Genomic DNA, 18,062 nt, shown 5'->3' with positions numbered 1-18,062 from the left:
AGTCCGTTTATTATATTTAATAAATATAATAAATGCCCCTTTCAAAAAAATGTTCAATTACTGGAGCAATTATTCTAATATTTAGTTCATTATGGGAAGCCAAGATGAAAGGGCTATACAGTTTACAACCATCATCTGCATGTTTTTCCCAATACTGAACTGCATGAAATAGTTTAGGTCCCATTACTTCTTTGGAATGAGAATCTGTAGCAGTTAGGATCACCAGGATTCTTTGCCCATTGGCAGATTCCACAATAAGATGTACATCACCATACCAGCCCTGCCTTGAAGAAGAGGAAAAAAAACAATCCTAGTATTGCAAAAATAAGCCTGCTTAGTCTGATATGCCCCCCACTGCAAGGTGGTAACAGCTACCCATAATATCCAGTTCAGATCAGCCACTTGCACAGAAGAGAAAACAAGCAAATGGCTCATTATTAAAGGTGTCAGCCATGACACTGATGTGGATGTGAATGATGATGTGGAAAAGGCAAAATAAAAAGAAACCTCATTCTTCTCTCAAAGAAAAATAAATGCAACTACCCACATAACTATAATTATCTTTCAAATTTTAACAGGGGGAAGAACAACTGCCCCCAGTACAGTATCCCTTCAAGCAGCTATTTTGGGTGTCTCCGAGATTGTGAGTCCCACCAGGACAAAGGAACCATCTTATTATTTCTTTTTGGGTTGTAGACATCCTTGCAAACTTTCATGCAGGAAACTAGGATTATAAATTAGAAGGACATATCTTCAGTATGTCAAAGTCCTTTCAAGACAGGAGCAACAGCCCAGAAATTGAATGATTATAATGTAGAGCTCATCCACAACTAGATGTTTCTATTTCAGCAAAATAAATAAGTGATTCCCTGACTCAAAAGGGTTCACAATCTAACAAAAGATACAGAAGCAACACCAGCAAGCCACCACTACAAAAGACACTATGCTGGGACGAGTAGAGCAGTTGCTCTTTCCCACTAAATAGACGAGGACTACATTTTCAGAGGTTGAGAAGATACATTCACCACAGCAGCCCTCCATGCACAACAGCATAGAAAGTCCCAGATTTGCCTCAACCCTGTTAGAACTACTCCACTGTTAGAACCCTGTTAGAACAGATCCAAGACCATGCCAAGGGATTCTTGTTAAATTTCCAGAGGGCACTGTTGCAATAGTAAGGCAGTGCTTGCTAATGCACTGAGCAAAACACTGGCTGTAACATTCCTGACATTCAGGTGCTTCAAAGCCCTGCAACTACACAGATTACAGACAGCCAAGCACTTGCATGAGGTGAGTTTCCTCTAGATGCAACACTTTTGTATGTTTCATTGTAGAAAGCCAAAAAAAGAGGTTGATGCTTCTAGCACTGAAGTGCTAGAAGAATATAGACTATCATATGACTGTTGGAAAGAAGATGCTGCTGAGATCGAGACAATAGAGAAGTCTGGTATACCAGATGAAAACAATGAAGGAAATAGCTACCAATTTTTCCCCTGAAACCAGCAGACATACCAATGTCAAGATTAGCAAACTCATGAGGCCACTGGAGGTAGCACATTGGCAGGAGATGCCCACTTTCAGCCACTCACTGCTTCTCACCATCACTGCTGCTGTTCCTCAGACAGGAAAAGGAAGAGGGGGACAGAAAGGAAGAGTAGGCGGCAGCAGATTGGTGGGCTAGAGCAACCTTCTTCTGCATTACCCACCTCCTTCCTTTTCCAAGGAAGTGGGAGTAACAGAGATCAGCACTTCAGCTGGTGAGGAAACAGGATAGAATTTGGCATATCTTAGGTGGCATGTAGTCTTGGGTTGGCTGTGACCACCACCAGGAGGTAGGATTCACATTTTATGGTACAATATATTGCACTATACACAGGTTTGTATCTTGAGCAACTATCTGCAAGTTTCCACCGAGTACATGCAGAAGGAAATCAAACCCCAACAACTGTCATCTTCATGATGATAGACCACTGTTTCAATTATCACAGGAACAGGGCAGTTATGAGTTAGTGACAATCTTGCAAGTAAGCATTATGGGGATGGTTGCCCATCCTATGCTCACCCACACCTTTTCCTGCCAAGCTATCCTGGTTCCTCTCACTACGACCACCTTAGGGTGCCATATTCCAGATAAAGAAACCTAATCCTGAATTATTATAACTTCCACTTTTTACGCACACACATTCACTCACTCCCAAGTCTTGCAGTACTCATTCCTGGGATTCATAACCAGCCTTTCCTTCAACCACACCATGGAGTGCAGGAAGCTGCTGTAACAAACTCTTATATTCTGAAGCTACACATTGTAAAAGTGGAACACATTTATTATTTAAAAATTATATCCATTTTTCTCCAGACAGCAAAAGGCAGTTTATAATAAATTTTAAAAATGAGCAGTTACAACAGCAGCAATATATTAACCAATATTAAATGAAGAAAAAGAAGAAAATACTCGTGCTTACCTCTCTTTTGGATTTAAAAGACCAGGAGACAGAACTATAAGTGCAGCTGCCATAATATTGTGCTATTAGTGATCAGCTTCTGATCTGCACTGAAGCAAGTTAAGGGAGTTTCATTGTTTTGTCTTAAGTTTAATTTATCATGCAACAAATGTTTAAAATGGTAAATTCCTAAAAGCTCCTGACTTAACACTGCATCCCTGGACATGATTTGCATCCTGGCACTAAATGTCCACATAGTATCACATCAAGTTCTTCAGAGCAAAATGCCCTGTTGCACAATCCGCCTCTGCATCATTTCTCAAGTCAATTTATCAGAGTTGCCATTAGAATTATCTTGCCCTCTGTGCTTTCACATCAGCGGTTCTAATAAGGGTTCAAATGATCTTTAATCATATCTGGCACTAAAGCACTGGAACCATTTATATAGAGCCAAACTGATTTTAAGAACTGGGGTACCCCCCCCCAATTTGGTAATTATTCTGAAAATAATGATTTATTTTAAAATCAAGTTTTACAAAATTTTCCAGATTACCGGAATATATCCACCACAAAAGTATATGCAAAAGTGCAGCACTGATTGAGAAATCAAATGTGGCATTTAATGTTACATACATCCAAACAAATGTATATACAGTTTAAAAAAATTTTCAACACACAATGGACCAAACACACACAAGTATTCAACTCGTGTGTATCTGTCACCTGGTTATATGTAAAGCTACATCAGGCAACAAAACTATTTTCTATTAATAGGAGCTGTGTTTTCTTGTTTGTGTAAACTAGAACAGGAAGAGTACTCCTACCACAAAAGAGTGACCACAGAAAATGAGGCCAGCTTTGGGAGTCAGGCAGTGCCACTTAGATTGCAATGAATCACACAGAACAGAGGAAAAGCTGTAGCTGAGGAACAAGAGATCACATAACAATTAAGCATTTTCCTCAACATAATGTCTGGAAATCTCTCAGATGAGGATAAACATGAAATATATTAAGTGATTAGAAAGACTAAAATTAATGCTATTACAACTGTATTTCCTCTTCTTCAGTGGGTTACTTTCAGAATTTCCCACTTTCTAAAGCCATTCCCTACACTTTTTTCATGCAATAGTTCAAAGCTTACTTCTTCACACATCCTGAACTACCAGAAACTCTGGTAAAGTCTAAGAGCAGACCTCAGGTTCCTGAACTCCTGCATGGAGAATGTAACAAATCCAGAGATGTCATAAAACTAACTCCCCTGAGCCTGCAAAACTGAACTCACTAAAGTTCAATCTTGCAGGTCATAGAGGTATACTTATTTCTATGTGATATTTCCTGGTTATCTGTCAACATGCTATAGCAGGGATAACCAAACTTGCTTAACATAAGAGCCACATACAAACAACTTCAGAAATCTGAGAGCAGCAAGACACAACCAATATTACAAGCATGTTTTTATTGTTACATAAACATTACAAAAATGTTATATAAGTATTAAGAAATACATGTATATAATATTAAAATGTATATAAAATGTAATTTTAAAATTGTTAATTTGTATTAGTTTCAAAAAATCACAAAGTAAAAGGGGTTAAACTGCTACATTTGCACTCTGGTATCTGCGGGGGTTCTTTTCTGAAACCACCTACAGTTAACTGAAACTGCGGATACCAGGAATGCCCCCCCCCCAGTGAAGGCAAGAGGAGCTCTGCTTTCCTCTGCTCCAGAGAGTCCTCTGAGCCCAGCAGAGGCCCCACATGTGCATCAGCAGCCACTGCTGGGCTCAGCCTGATGCGAAAGGCCCCTGCTGGGCTCAGAGGACCCTCTAGTGTGGGGAGCACACAGGAAGTGCTCCACGGACCCAATCTGTGGAGATGTGAATCCACAGATACAGCCCCCCCCCCCATATTTTTAATTATTTGTCTTGGTAATTAACTGGTCAAAACATGAAGGAAATCTGATTTTATTGGTTTACATATTTTAATCAGATACCACCTTACAAAATCACAGTCATATCATGGTATTTTTATGATACAGACATTGCTACAATTATCAGGCTATTTACTACTGGTAGAGGTCTTGTGGGTCTCCACCTTGGCTGTGAGTGAAAGACAATAAGCTCCAATAAGTGCAATGTAACTACATTCTACAGCACCCAGCAGCACACTAACACTTTGCTAATTTCACTGCCCACAACACAGCCACACATACCACAATCAAAAGCCACACCCATTAAAACTAACATTGTACAAGTCAGTGCTGACAATTACTGATTCTCCAGCACAATTCCTCTGTAACCCTTGCCAATTCAAATTTTTTTTTTAACCCCCTACGCAAATCTAGGATTAAAATTAGAATTTAAATTCTTCAATATATCTACTCACCATGAACATTTAAACTTATGTTTTAATCCAGCGGTCTCTTAGTTTCTAACTAGTAAATTATAAAAATTGAACAATTTTTATTTACCTTTTATCTTAATTATGATGCACAAAGGAGCTAAGACGACATATATCCACGTGGCACATTGTGTCACTGAGCTACATGTGGCTCACAAGTAGTTATTTGACCACTCCGTATTACAGCAAGAGAACTTGAAAGGGACAGAAAAGGAACACATAAAACTCAAGGCCTGCTTAGGATCTTTCCTAAAGTGCAGGCCTTATGAAAAAAATAATGCTGTAAGCAGTGGTTGCCAAACGAAGAATCACAACCCAAACAAGAGTCACAGCATTCCCCATTATTAATGTGTACCAACTCCACAGGTCACCAGACTGAGAAAAATCGTATTTAGGGTCACAGTCAAAAATGTTTAGGAAACACTGGTCTAAAGCTTCCTCAGCATACTAGCTTTTATTCCAAACTCACATTCTTATATGGTAGATTACAGCTTCCCACCACATTAATACAGTAAGTGACATTAATACAGTAAGTGACTTTAATTGAGTTTCCATAACAAACTCAATGTGCTTAGTAGAGCACCTTCATTATTTTAAATCTGTTAGAAGGTAACATGTGCCACTGGAACTGGTCACTGGATTGAGATTTAGATAATGCACTTACCATATATAAGGGATCACAAAAGTTCATACGATGCAATGATGACCACATGAAATGGTGGCAAGTTTTGGATACAAAACTCAGAGACTAAAAAAAAAAGGCTAGACACTCAAAGCACCACTCAAAGCTTATTAAAGCCAGATGAATAAAATAAGGTGGTGTTACTGAGCCAAACTATTTTTCCAACTTCACTTGCCAAGAAGATTGAAACATACTGAAAATTGAAACATAGCTTCTCGAACCTCAAGAAGCACCACAGACCTACTCTTAAGATGAGACTGATGCTTTCCTCTCTGCAAGAGACTTGCAAGGGGACAGCACTATGTGGAAGCCTCTTGCCCTGAACCTGAAGGTCTATTGGGCAGGAGATCTGGTCTAGAGGGTAGAGCCTCCATTTGCCTGAAGATAACATCCACAAGGTCGCCAGTTCGAGGCCACCGGCACCGTGCGACCTTGAAGCAGCTGACAAGCTGAGCCGAGCTATTTCCATCTGCTCTGAGCATGGGAGGATGGAGGCCAGGATAGAGGCCAGATCAGAACGAAACATCTGAATTGTTGTGGCTCTTGAAAGATAGAGCCTTCTTTCAAATGTAAAAACCCTACGGGGATTTAAATTAGCCTGCCTATGTAAACCGCCTTGAATAAAGTCTTGAATAAAGACCAAGAAAGGCGGTATATAAATACCTGTATTATTACTACTACTACTACACTAGTTGCACTGCCGTAGGAATCAACAGTCAAAGTCACTGGATCAACTTCTGGCTCCCCCGCACTGATGACCCCCAACAAAAATAAAAGATAAAATCTCATCAAAGATAAAATCTTAAACACAGATGAACAAGCCTTGCCAAGGGAGAATCAGCATGACTTCTGTAAGGGTAAGTCTTGCCTCACAAACCTTTTACAATTCTTTGAAAAGGCCAACAGGCATTTGGATGCAGGAGAATCTGTGGATATTATATATCTGGACTTTCAGAGGGCTTTAGCACAGTCCCTTACCAAAGGCTGCTGAGAAAACTCCACAGTCAGGGAATTATACATGTCCTTTCATGGATTAGGAACTGGCCGAGAACCAGAAATCAGAGAGTGGGTGTCAAGCGACAATTTTCACAATGGAGAGAGGTGAAAAGCCCCAAGGATCTGTCCTGGGACAGGTGCTTTTCAACATGTTCGTAAATGACCTGGAGGCAGGGCTAAGCAACGAGGTGGCCAAATTTGCGGAGGACACCAAATTTTTTCGAGTAATGAAAACCTCCAGAAAGATCTCTCCAAACTGGGAGACTGGGCAGCAAAATGGCAGATGCATTTCAATGTAAGTAAATGTACAGTCGTGCACATTGGGGCAAAGAATTAAAACTTTACATATAGGCTAACAGGTTCTGTGCTATCTGTGACAGATCAGGAGAGAGATATTGGGGTACTGGTGGACAGCTCGATGAAAGTGTCGAAAAAATGTGCTGCAGCAGTGAAGAAGGCTAATTCCATGCTTGGGATCATTAGAAAAGGTATTGAGAATAAGACGGCTAGTATTACAGTGCTGTTGCACAAACTGATGGTAAGGCCACACCTGGAGCGTTGTGTCCAGTTCTGGCCACCACATCTCAAAAAGGACAAAGTGGAAATGGAAAAGGTGCAGAAGAGAACAACCAAAATGATTATTGGGCTGGGGGACCTCCCTTATGAGAAAAGGCTACAGCGTTTGGGCCTCTTCAGTCTAGAAAAGATGCACCTGAGGGGGGGACATGATTGAAACATACAAAATTATGCAAAGTATAGATCGAGTGGATAGAGAGATGCTCTTTTCCCTCTCACGTAACACCAGAACCAGGGGACATCCGCTAAAATTGAGTGTTGGGAGAGTTAGGACAGACAAAAGAAATTGATTGGTTGGCAACCTTCAGTCTCGAAAGACTATGGTATAAGCCTACAGCACATGGTATTCCCAGGCGGTCTCCCATCCAAGTACTAACCAGGCCTGACGCTGCTTAGCTTCTGAGATCAGACAAGATCGGGCATCTGAAATATTTCTTTACCCAGCATGTAGTTTGTGGAACTTAAAACAGGATGTAATCCTCATTTCTATCTGAAACAAAGTCTCAGGCTACAATTCAGTGTACCTTTACTTAAGGATAACACCCATGGAAAGCAATGGGTCTACTTCTGAGTAAATCAGGTTGCAACTATGTGTAGCTGCGCTTGTTCATGCTCAGTCCTTGTTGCTTGTCTTTCTGCTGTGAACTGAATTGCACACTCCCAGTTGTGTTATAAGTTGTATGTTACATATGGAGCCTCTGGCTTAACACATCAGGCACCTTAAAGAAGAATTTGATTAATGGTTCAACTGGTATGCTTACAGTGCACTTACTCCAATAGATTGTGAAGATCAGAATTTAAAAAGTTAATAAATAAAAGAGTACCTTATTTTTTACTATATTTTTTACTATATTTTTAATAAATTAGAGACTATACAATTCTTAGGTAACAATTACTGGTAGGTTTTTTTTTTAGGATCTGGTCTCTGGTAAAATCAGACAAAACTAGAGACAGACACCCCCCTAAGTTTAACCACCATCACCCCCACCTTATCCGAGGCTCATAGGAAATTCCATGAAATCCTACCCTCAACTTATCTTTGAGATCAACGTATAGACCAGTATCTGCGATGCATTCCAATTTTTAACGACATGCATTCCTTTATGTTTATTTTTCTTTTATTTCTGTTTTTTAGGTTTCACACACATTTGCAAGTGTTATATAGTTCTTTACATTTTTCACTGGCCAAGATAAATTTTCAATCCAAATAAGGTTATGCTTTGACATCCATCCGTTTTTTCTTTCATCCTTGCTCTGGTTCCTAACCAGCTGAAAGTGCTAGGGGTTGCAGTATGTACACTGAGCATCTGGTAATGCACCTATCTGCAGAACTGCATTAGTTACAAGAGCTTACAACAGTAGGAAGGGAAAGCATACCCATAAGTCACACTGAACATGATAGTTCTGGGTGGGGGGGGAACTTGGGGGGGTATAGTTGATAACCTGGAACAGGGGTGGCCAATCTTTCAACTTTAGGGCTTCTGGATCTTTAACTGTGTAAGAGCGAGAATTTCAGCAGCTGCAGCTTGTCATCTCACAGATAAGCAGCACCTGCTGGAATTCCATCCTCTATAGTTTTTAAAGGTTCAGGAGACCTAAAATTGAAAGGTTAGCCACCCCTGTCCTAAAAGATGAAAATGGGATTCAAATGGTCTTGACAAAAATTGGCAACAATATGAAGTTCAGCAGAGACAAATGTGATGTAGGTACAAAACAAATCAGAGGCACAAGTACAGGATAGTGGAAATCTGACTTGGCCACAGTATGCATGGAAAGGATCTAGGTGCCCTAGTAGATCATAAGCTGAACATAAGCCAGTAGTATAATGCTGCTGCAAAAAGATCTAATGAATTGCACAGCTAAATTAACAGAATCAAAAGTCTGTATCAAGGTAAATTATAGTTATTTTATTCATCCATGTATTTATGTAGACCCCACCTTTCCTCTCCTGGAGCAGATACCCAAGGCAACTTTACAATTTTAGTTCCACTCTATTCTGCACTAGTCAGACCTCACTTGGAATACTGCTTCAAGTTCTGGACATCACATTCTAGGACAGATATTGATAAGCTAAAACAGATTCAGAGAAGGGCCTAAAAATGGTGAAGGATGGGGAAACCAAGTCCTATGAGGAATGGTTAAAACAACATGGAATGCTTAGCCTAAAAAAAACTAATGGGAGATGTGAAAGCTGTTTAACATATACATGAAGCTGCTGGGAGGGATCATTCAAGTGTTTGAAATAGGGTGGCATCAATATGTGAATGACACCCAGCTCTATCTCTTTACCATCTAATGCCAGGGAAGGTGCTGAAAATCTGGAGCACTGTCTGGAGATGGCAAGGATCTGGATACACATTAACAAGTTGAAATTAAATCCAGACTAAACAGTGATCCTCTTGATTCAGAAAACCATGATTCAGGTGCTGGATTGCCAACCTATACTGAATGGACAGGTTCACAGCTTGGGGGTCCTCCTGGATTAACAGGTAGTGACTGGGGGGGCTTTCACCCAGGTTAGGCTGGTGCACCAGTTGCAGCTGTAATTCAGTCGAACAGACCTAAACCATCATGATAATAATAATAATAATAATATAATATACAGTATTTATATACCGCCTTTCTTGGTCTTTATTCAAGACTTTATTCAAGGCGGTTTACACAGGCAGGCTTATTAAATCCACGCAGGGATTTTTACAAATTGAAAGAAGGTTCTCTCTTTCAAGAACCACCACATTCAAGCTGTTACACTCCGATCTGGTTTAACATTCTGGCCTCCATCCTCCCACGCTCCGAGCAGATGGAACAGCTCAGCTGCAGCTTGTCAGCTGCTTCAAGGTCGCACGGTGCCGGTGGCCTCGAACTGGCGACCTTGTGGATGTTAATCTTCAGGCAAATGGAGGCTCTACCCTCTAGACCAGACCTCCTGCCCACTATCACTATGATGCCACTATCACTAACACTATCACTATGATGCCTTGGTGGTAGCAAGACTTTACTTCTGTAATGTCTTCTGCATGGGGCTGCTCCAGGAGACAGATCAGAAAAACTGAAATTAGTGCACAATATGGTGGCCCATATGGCCTCAGAAACTCAGCAGTTTGACTTGGGCCAACCGCTGCTACTGCAACTACACTGGCTGCCAATTCATTTCTGAGCAAAATTTAACGTACTGGTTTTGATCTTTAAAGCCCTAGACAGTTTGGAAAGAGGGTATCTGAGTGATCTTCTCCTTCCATTCAAACCAGCTTGCCCCCCAAGGTCAGCTGAGGGAGAACTACTGCATATGCAACCCCTGGCCAAAGACAGGTTGATTGCGATTAGGAGCAGGGCCTTCTCTGTAGCAGTGCCCTCCTGGAAGAATTAAAAACTATGCCCTCCCTTCTAGCATTTTGATGAGGTCTCAAATTTTTCCACTTCATTCTGCTTTTCCCTTGAAAATGTTTAGAATGTCTCTGCTGTTCATATTTTTTATACTCTTTGTTTCTGGTGACATCCTGTGTATTACTTAATATTCTACTGGTGCTGCTTTATTCTGTATTTTTACCATTTTTAATTGCATTTTATTGTAAGCTGCATTGAGTACCCTTTATTTTAAAGAGTAAGGTGGGCTGTAAATCTTTTAAATAAATAAATGGCCATTTTCAAATACCTGAAGGGCAATGACATAGAAGAAGGGGAGGACTTATTGTCTGTGGCTCCTGAGGGCAGGACTAGAACCAATGAATTGAAACTACAGGGAAGTATATATAGGCTAAATGAGGAAGAATTTTCTAGTAAGAGCAGCCTGGCACTGAAGTAGTCTGCCTTATGCAGTTGTGGGCCGTCCTGGAGGTTTCCAGAGACTGGATGGCCATCTGTCAGGCATACTGTAGCGGTTCTCTGAACTGAACAGAGGGGTTTGAACTAGATGACCTCCAAGGTTCAGTCCAACTCTAATATTTTATAAGCAGGAACATCAAGAAAGTTTACAGACAAAAGCCAAGCCTAAGAACCTAAGAAGAGCCCTGCTCGATCAGGCTAAGGGCCCATCTAGTCCAGTTTCCTATATCTCACAGTGGCCCACCACGTGCCTCAGGAAGCGCACAAGACAAGATGGCACCTACCGCAGATACTTGCCTATAAGTCGACCCCAAAGATAAGTCGAAGGCTGGCTTTGATCCAACAATCATGGAATTTTCTATGACCCTCGGATAGGTCGGGGGTTAAACTTAGAGGGGTGTCTGACTATAGTTTTGTCTGATTTTACCTGAGGCCAGATCCTGAAAAATAACCTACCACTAATTGTTACCTAAGAACTGTAGCCTCTAATTTATTAAAAACAGTAAAAGATCATAAGATACATTTTTATTCTTTTTAAATTCTGGTCTTCACCACCTTTTTGTAAACACTATCAGAGTAAGTGCACTGTAAACAACATACCAGTAAATCAGTGGTTCCCAACCTGGTATTCATGTACTCCCAGGGACACTCAACATGACCTTTAGGGGTACTTGAAAAAGAATGGAATAATGGTAGAAAAAGGCAGGTCATGCTCCAGAATGCCTTGCAAGGACCAGCAAGGCAGGAAGGGAGGTAGCCAGTTGGCTTTGAAAGTCCCACCAACAGCTAGTTTTTGGTCATCAATTCATGTATGAACCAGTGATTGAAAACCAGCACAGTAAAAAAGCCAAAACATAACATGTAAAGTGATCAATCACCCAGAATTTCTCAGCAAACTTCTGGTGTAAAACAGTGCAACGGCAGAGTGTTCTGTTCCTCAAACAGATAAAAAGAGAAAACACTGTGATGAATACATGAAGTCTGGGTTTTCATAGAGAGGAGATGAGGGCTTGTATTATTACAAACATTTTGCAAATATGAAGGGTACAATTTATTATTGCCAAGGGATATGCAAGTGAAAAAGGTTGGCAATCACTGCAGGAGAACCATGAATCAAATCCACCTTTAAGGTGTCTGGTGTGTTGAGCCAGAAGCTCTACATACAACATATAACACATAACTGAGAGTGTGCAATTCAATTCACAGCAGAGAGATGCAGCTGCATATATTTGCAATCCTTTTTACTCAGAAGTAGACCCACTGCTTTCCATGGATGCTATTCTTAAATAATGCTGCATTGAATTGTAGCCTGGGAATTGTTGCTTCAAATGGAAAGGGGATCCCATCCTGGTGTTGAAAAAAAAAGACCTCTGCCAAAAGCAAAGTCTTTGCAAAAGGGAATCAGGTTGCAGCAGCAAAAGGGAACGAATAAAAGGTTAACTTTGGCTGAAACGTCCCATGAAAGTAACTATAGCAACTAACCAGCTGCCTGCCTAAGCTTAGGGGAGAAAGAACCTGTTCAGAGTTGAAAGGCTCTGCCCTCTGATTGACCCGGAGATAAGGCGAAGTGAGAATTGGAGCTGATTACTTGGCAAAAATTTCACTTACTATACCTGAGTATCTAGGTATATATCTTGTTGTCACTCCATGGTATTAGTAACTGCTTCTCTCTCTCTCATCTTTGTAAGGAAAAAAATGAGATTTTACATGCACATTCAACTTTGGGTTAATTACCAGTGTTCACTACTAGAATCACATGCTCACCTGTAAAAACCATCATGCTTAGCATGAGTCTTAAATGTAAAAGTCTCCCTGAGATAACATTCTTGCAAGAAAAAAATGAAACACTCACCTTTATTTCCATGAAACCACCAAGCTCTAGCCCTGGCATGTTTTGTAGAGGTGAAGCACAATGTCATATGACATGAAATTAAGACCTTGCAAATTATAAGACCTTGCAGATTATAAGATCTTGCAGATTGCTCAATGATAAACTTTACAGTTGTCCTATTAGAATACAGTTCCAAATGTCATAGAATTGGAAGAGGTCTATTGTTCACATTTTTATATTGCTCTTCCTCCAAGGAGTTCAAGGTGGTGTACATAGTTCCACCCCCTCCTTTCGTTCTCACAACAACCCCGTGAGGCCGAGAAACAGTGACTATCCAAGGACACCCAGGAATCTTTGTGGCTGAGCGGGGAATTAAAATCTGGATACTCCAGGTGTAAATCCAACTCCCGAACCAATCTAGCCCAAATCCCTGCTTCAAACATGAAAATCCTCTCTAGAGCATCTCCAAACAGATGCCCGTGAAGCCTCTACTTGAAGTCCTCTAGTGAGGGAGAACCTACCAGGTCACTCAGTAATTGGTTCAATTGTTGAACCGCTCTTACAGTTGAGAATGTCTTTCTGATTCCAACCTAAATCTCTTGCAGCATAGACCCATTGCATCCAGTTTTACTCTCTGGGGTAGCAGAGAACAAATCTTTGTCCTCTTCCATGTGGCAGCCCCTTGGGTATTTGAAGAATACTATCATGTCACCCACATCCTTCTCTAGGCTAAAAAAAATACTGATGAACAGAGCCTGTGCCAAACTGACTTTGAGACCAGTATTTGCTTTACTCCCAAATAAACCCAGGCTGACTTCTCCAAGTCAAAATAGTTGCCTTTCTTTAAGAACATGTGACTGGGGAGGGCGGGAATCTAGCTCAATTGTTTTTCCTGAGCTGGCAGCAGCTCTGCAGACATTTCAAGAGAAGGATTTTTCCCCTATGCTATCCCCACTTAGAGGTGTCACCACAGATTGAACCTGGGACCATCTACAAGCAACGCAGCCAAGCCTACCCACTGAGCCACAGTCCCTTATAGTAAATAATTTCACTCACTGGAAATAATCCCAATAAATACAATTCACACACCACCAATTTAATGCACTATCACACTGCATTCATGGACATGGGAATTTTTATTCCTAGACCTTGTTATATCAGGAGTCCGTAGTTTCTTGCAACAGCCTCTTCAACTACTACCACCATCACACTACACTCCTTATACTGTAGGGAGTATACACTTATACACTGTATATACTCCTTATACACTCCTTATCCAAGAATACTGTATACAATAGCTGAATTAAACATATATATTTATCAATCTGTTTCAACATACCTTGAGATTAGCATTATTCATTTGCATAATGCTTGGCTGCAGGGTACTTTTGAATCCTCTTAAACATCACCACAAGTGTACACTAAGGAAAGGGATTATCAGTACCATTTAACAAAATGGGGGACGGAAGAATGAAGCAAATAGTGTTGTTTCACCAAAACCCCCATCATATTCACAGCTGAAAAGGAATCTGAATCCACACATCTGAACTCCCAGTCATATCACACTGACCCATAGGTAATTTCTTCAGATTAGTAACATTCCTGTCTGTGACACCAGCATGTCATTTCACCCCATTACGCCAACCAGTACATTGAAACACCAGGTTTAGTAAGGCTGCACTGGGAGAAGTATTGATATACTCTGCCTCAGCAACACACACATCCTTTGGCTCAACCTGCCACCATCTTGCTGTCTAAGGAATAACCAGATGTATCAAAAGGTAAAGGCCACTGCAAGGAAAGCAAGGAACCACCAAGATAAATTTATACTTATCTGGATTCCTGCAGAATAAGCAAACTGAAAACCATGGAAGTGGAAAGAACACTGCAAAAGGAATACCATGGGAGCAGAAAACTTAAAGAATGTAACCTGAGAACTGCAAACATGCACACAGCAGACAACACAAAAAAGGCAAAAGCTAAGAAACAACTTTCTCAATGTGCTTCACAACTGGTTATTAGTTTTGGAGTTTTAGAACATGTTGGTTAATTTGGTATTGAAGTTTATAAATTACAGAAATTCTCAACAGGTTTGATGTAACGTGTTTCACATCATCCCCAAAAATGAACTGAAGGCAAAATACCTACATAAATTATGGAAGTGCTGATGTCATAGTCTCGCTAGCCTAAAGAATCAAACACACAACTGTTCCAAAGACAACGGCAAACTGTATAAAAAACCTTTCAAAGCAATATTCCCAAACCAGGTTTTCTACTTAGATCTGAATACACACTTAAGACATTTAAAGAAGTATCAAGACCATCAGGTGAAGCAAACCTATGAGTCAATCCAATAAGATTTTGGATAACAAGATGTTCAGGCATTATAGCCTCCACTTCTTGCATAACGGGGAGAAAAAGGTACACACTAGCAGGCTTGGTGGAAATGAAAAACAAGGAATTCAGTATTTTTGTTCAATAAACTGCAAATTCAGATTAAATATTTAACTATTTATTAATATGCAGTGCACCATTAACACAATAACCTCTACACCTCCCAGGTTAAGGGGAAGATTCACAACATTAAATCACAGATCTGACATGATCTAAACCGCATCCTGCCTATTAGGTATCAGGATGAAATAGAACACACTACAGATATTATCAGAGATACAACTACACTAAAACTCCCAAAAAGCATAGAAGCCATGACAATAAAACACCTTCCAAATACTTAGGCTCAGTCCAACTTCCAAAATATATTGACCCCTTTGATATAGGTCCCCTAAAAGAAAAGTGTATCTTTAAGGATTTTAAGAAAACCACGCTGTGAGAATATATTTCCAAGAATAGGCAAAAGTCTATTTCACTATTAAATGACATTTCCCAATGATTACACAATAATTTACCAAGCATATCACAATAAGATGCCACTTATGAAGAATGTTTACAAACACACTTGTAAGATACTACATGCAACAAAGCTGTCTTGAAATATACTCTGATTCTGAGGTTACCAGCACCGTCCGGTAGGATTTATGAACTGCATCATATGCGTCCACACATGCCAGACGAACCATTTAAAGGAGTGCCCACTTATTTGTACTTATTCTAGAGACCACCATTTCTCCAAGGCACATTTTATACCTGCTCCTACAAACCCAGCCAAGAAGATTCTGATGAAATAACATTCAAAAGGTCAAACCTGCCTCAAAAGCATGCTCCTACCCCAACAGCTCAGACAGCTAACAAGTTAAGGCTGCAATCCTATCCACTCTGACCTGGGAGTAAGCTCCACAGTCTATAATGTGACTTACTTCTAAGCAGACATGCATAGGATTGGGCTGTGAGGCTGCAATCCTATCCACACTTACTGGGAGTAAGCTCCATTGACTATAATGGGACTCAGTTCTGAGTAGACATGCATAGGATTGGGCTGTAAGTTTACAATCCTATCCAATCTTACCTGGGAGTAGTACTGAGTAGACATGGACAGGATTGGGATGTAAGGCTACAATCCTATCCACAACTTCCTGCAAGTAAGCTCCATTGACTACAATGGGGCTTACTTCTGAGTAGACATGCACAGGACTGGGCTGTAAGGCTGCCATCCTATCCACTCTTACCTGGGAGTAAGCCCCACTAGAGACAATAGGGCTCACTTCTGAGTAGACATGCACAGGATTGGACTGTAAGGCTACAATCCTATCCACACTTTCTTGCAAGTAAGCTCCACTGACTACAATGGGCTTAGTTCTGAGTAGACATGCATGGGATTGGGCTGTAAGGCTACAATCCTATCCAATTTTACTTGGGAGTAAGCCCCTTTGTCTCTAAGGGGCAAGCAGAGGCTTGGGCTCTAAGGAATCGGTGGTCTTGGGTGTGTGTGGGGGGGGGACTAAATAGCCCATGAAACCCACAACCCACCATTCCACTGCCAACTGGGAAGCGGGTTCCAGGTCAGAGAGAGGCCCCGAGGGGCGCAGTCACCCGAAGGGCCAGGAAGGAATCCCTGTCCCTTTGCATATGTCGTGGTGTCATGTTTTTCCTGCCTGGCAGAAGGGGGGAGGATGATTGGAGCGCTCCGGGGAGGAGGGGAGCAGGCCTGGCCTTTCTCCCTACCCCCTCACCCCACCCCTGACACGCGTGCAGCACCGGGACACGCTCAGGCAGACTCACACGTTCCGCAGGGCTCCCTCGCAGACGCGCCTCTCTCTCTCTCTCTCTCTCTCCCTGGCAGGGCTGGGTCACTCTCTCGCAGGAAGAGGTGCATTGGAATTCGCGCGTGCGCAGTGGCGCTCCAGCCCGCTCGGAATTTGCCCACCTTCGAGGAGGGAGGGCGAGTGTGTGTGCGCGCGCATGGGAGGAGAGGCGCGTGACCCCCCTCCTCAACGCAGGCCCTTCCTGAGCGGAGCGCTTGCCTGAGGGGAAGTCTGTCCCCTCAGGACCCCCCCTCAGGGACGACGACGACGACACCCCCCTCACGGCGCCTCACCCGCCCTGAGGCAGCCGCTCCCGGCTGGCCGGCTCCTCTCGCCGCTCGCCCACCTGCTGCTGACAGCTCGCCCCCTCCTCGGCGGCGCGGCGGCTGCGCTCCGGAAACGCCAATCGCGGCGGCTGCAGCTGAGGCGGCGGCTCCTCAGCCGGGCGCCGAGGGGGAGGGGCCTGGCGGCGGGAGTGACAGGAGGTGGGCGGGGCCGAGTGCGGAATGTCGCGCGCGGGTCCCTCCTGCAGCTGCTGCTGCTGCTCCCGCCTCCGCCTTCAGAGGGCGCTCCCCTCGCGCCGCCCGACCCCCCCGCGTTCGTCCTCCCTGCAGCCCAGAGGACGTCACAGCGCGACCCCAGAGAGTGCCAAGCCCCGAGGGGAGTGCAGTGGGAAAGGGGCGGCAGCCCTGCAAGGAGAGCAAGCGCAGGGCTAAGAGCGGAAGGCTGCAGTCCTGTCCACACTTTCCTGAGAGTAAGCCCCATTGACTATAATGAGACTTACTTCTGAATAGACATGAGGATTTGCCTCCAAGGCTGCCATCCTATCCATACCTTCCTGGGAGTAAGCCCCATTGACTATAATGGGACTCACTTCTGAGTAGACATGAGGATTGGGCTCTGCACTGCCATCCTATCCACACTTAACTGGGAGTAAGCCCCACCAACTATAATGGGACTTACTTCTGAGTAGACATGCTTGGATTGGGCTCTGAGGCTGCAATCCTATCCATACTTTCCTGGGAGTAAGCCCCATTGGCTGTAATGGGACTTACTGCTGAGTAGACATGCAGAGGATTGGGGTCTAGGGCTGCCATCCTATCCGCACTTTCC

At 42.5% G+C, this 18,062-nt stretch overlaps 1 protein-coding gene across 4 annotated transcripts in view; it reads right to left on the bottom strand.

Annotated features, from left to right (window-relative positions):
- GARRE1 (granule associated Rac and RHOG effector 1) overlaps positions 1-17,383 on the bottom strand; it is a 94,235-nt gene extending 76,852 nt beyond the window's left edge. Inside the window, exon 1 of one of the 4 annotated variants that reach the window (XM_066636775.1) lies at positions 17,296-17,383. The gene's annotated coding sequence lies outside the window, so the exon portion shown is untranslated. The other 3 variants (XM_066636776.1, XM_066636774.1, XM_066636777.1) reach the window with 3 other exon arrangements.
- Positions 17,384-18,062: the final 679 nt, after the last annotated feature.

Source organism: Tiliqua scincoides, chromosome 9, assembly GCF_035046505.1.
Source record: "Tiliqua scincoides isolate rTilSci1 chromosome 9, rTilSci1.hap2, whole genome shotgun sequence".
NCBI classification, from domain to species: Eukaryota; Metazoa; Chordata; class Lepidosauria; order Squamata; family Scincidae; genus Tiliqua; species Tiliqua scincoides.
This window is presented reverse-complemented; position numbering and strand designations above follow the sequence as displayed.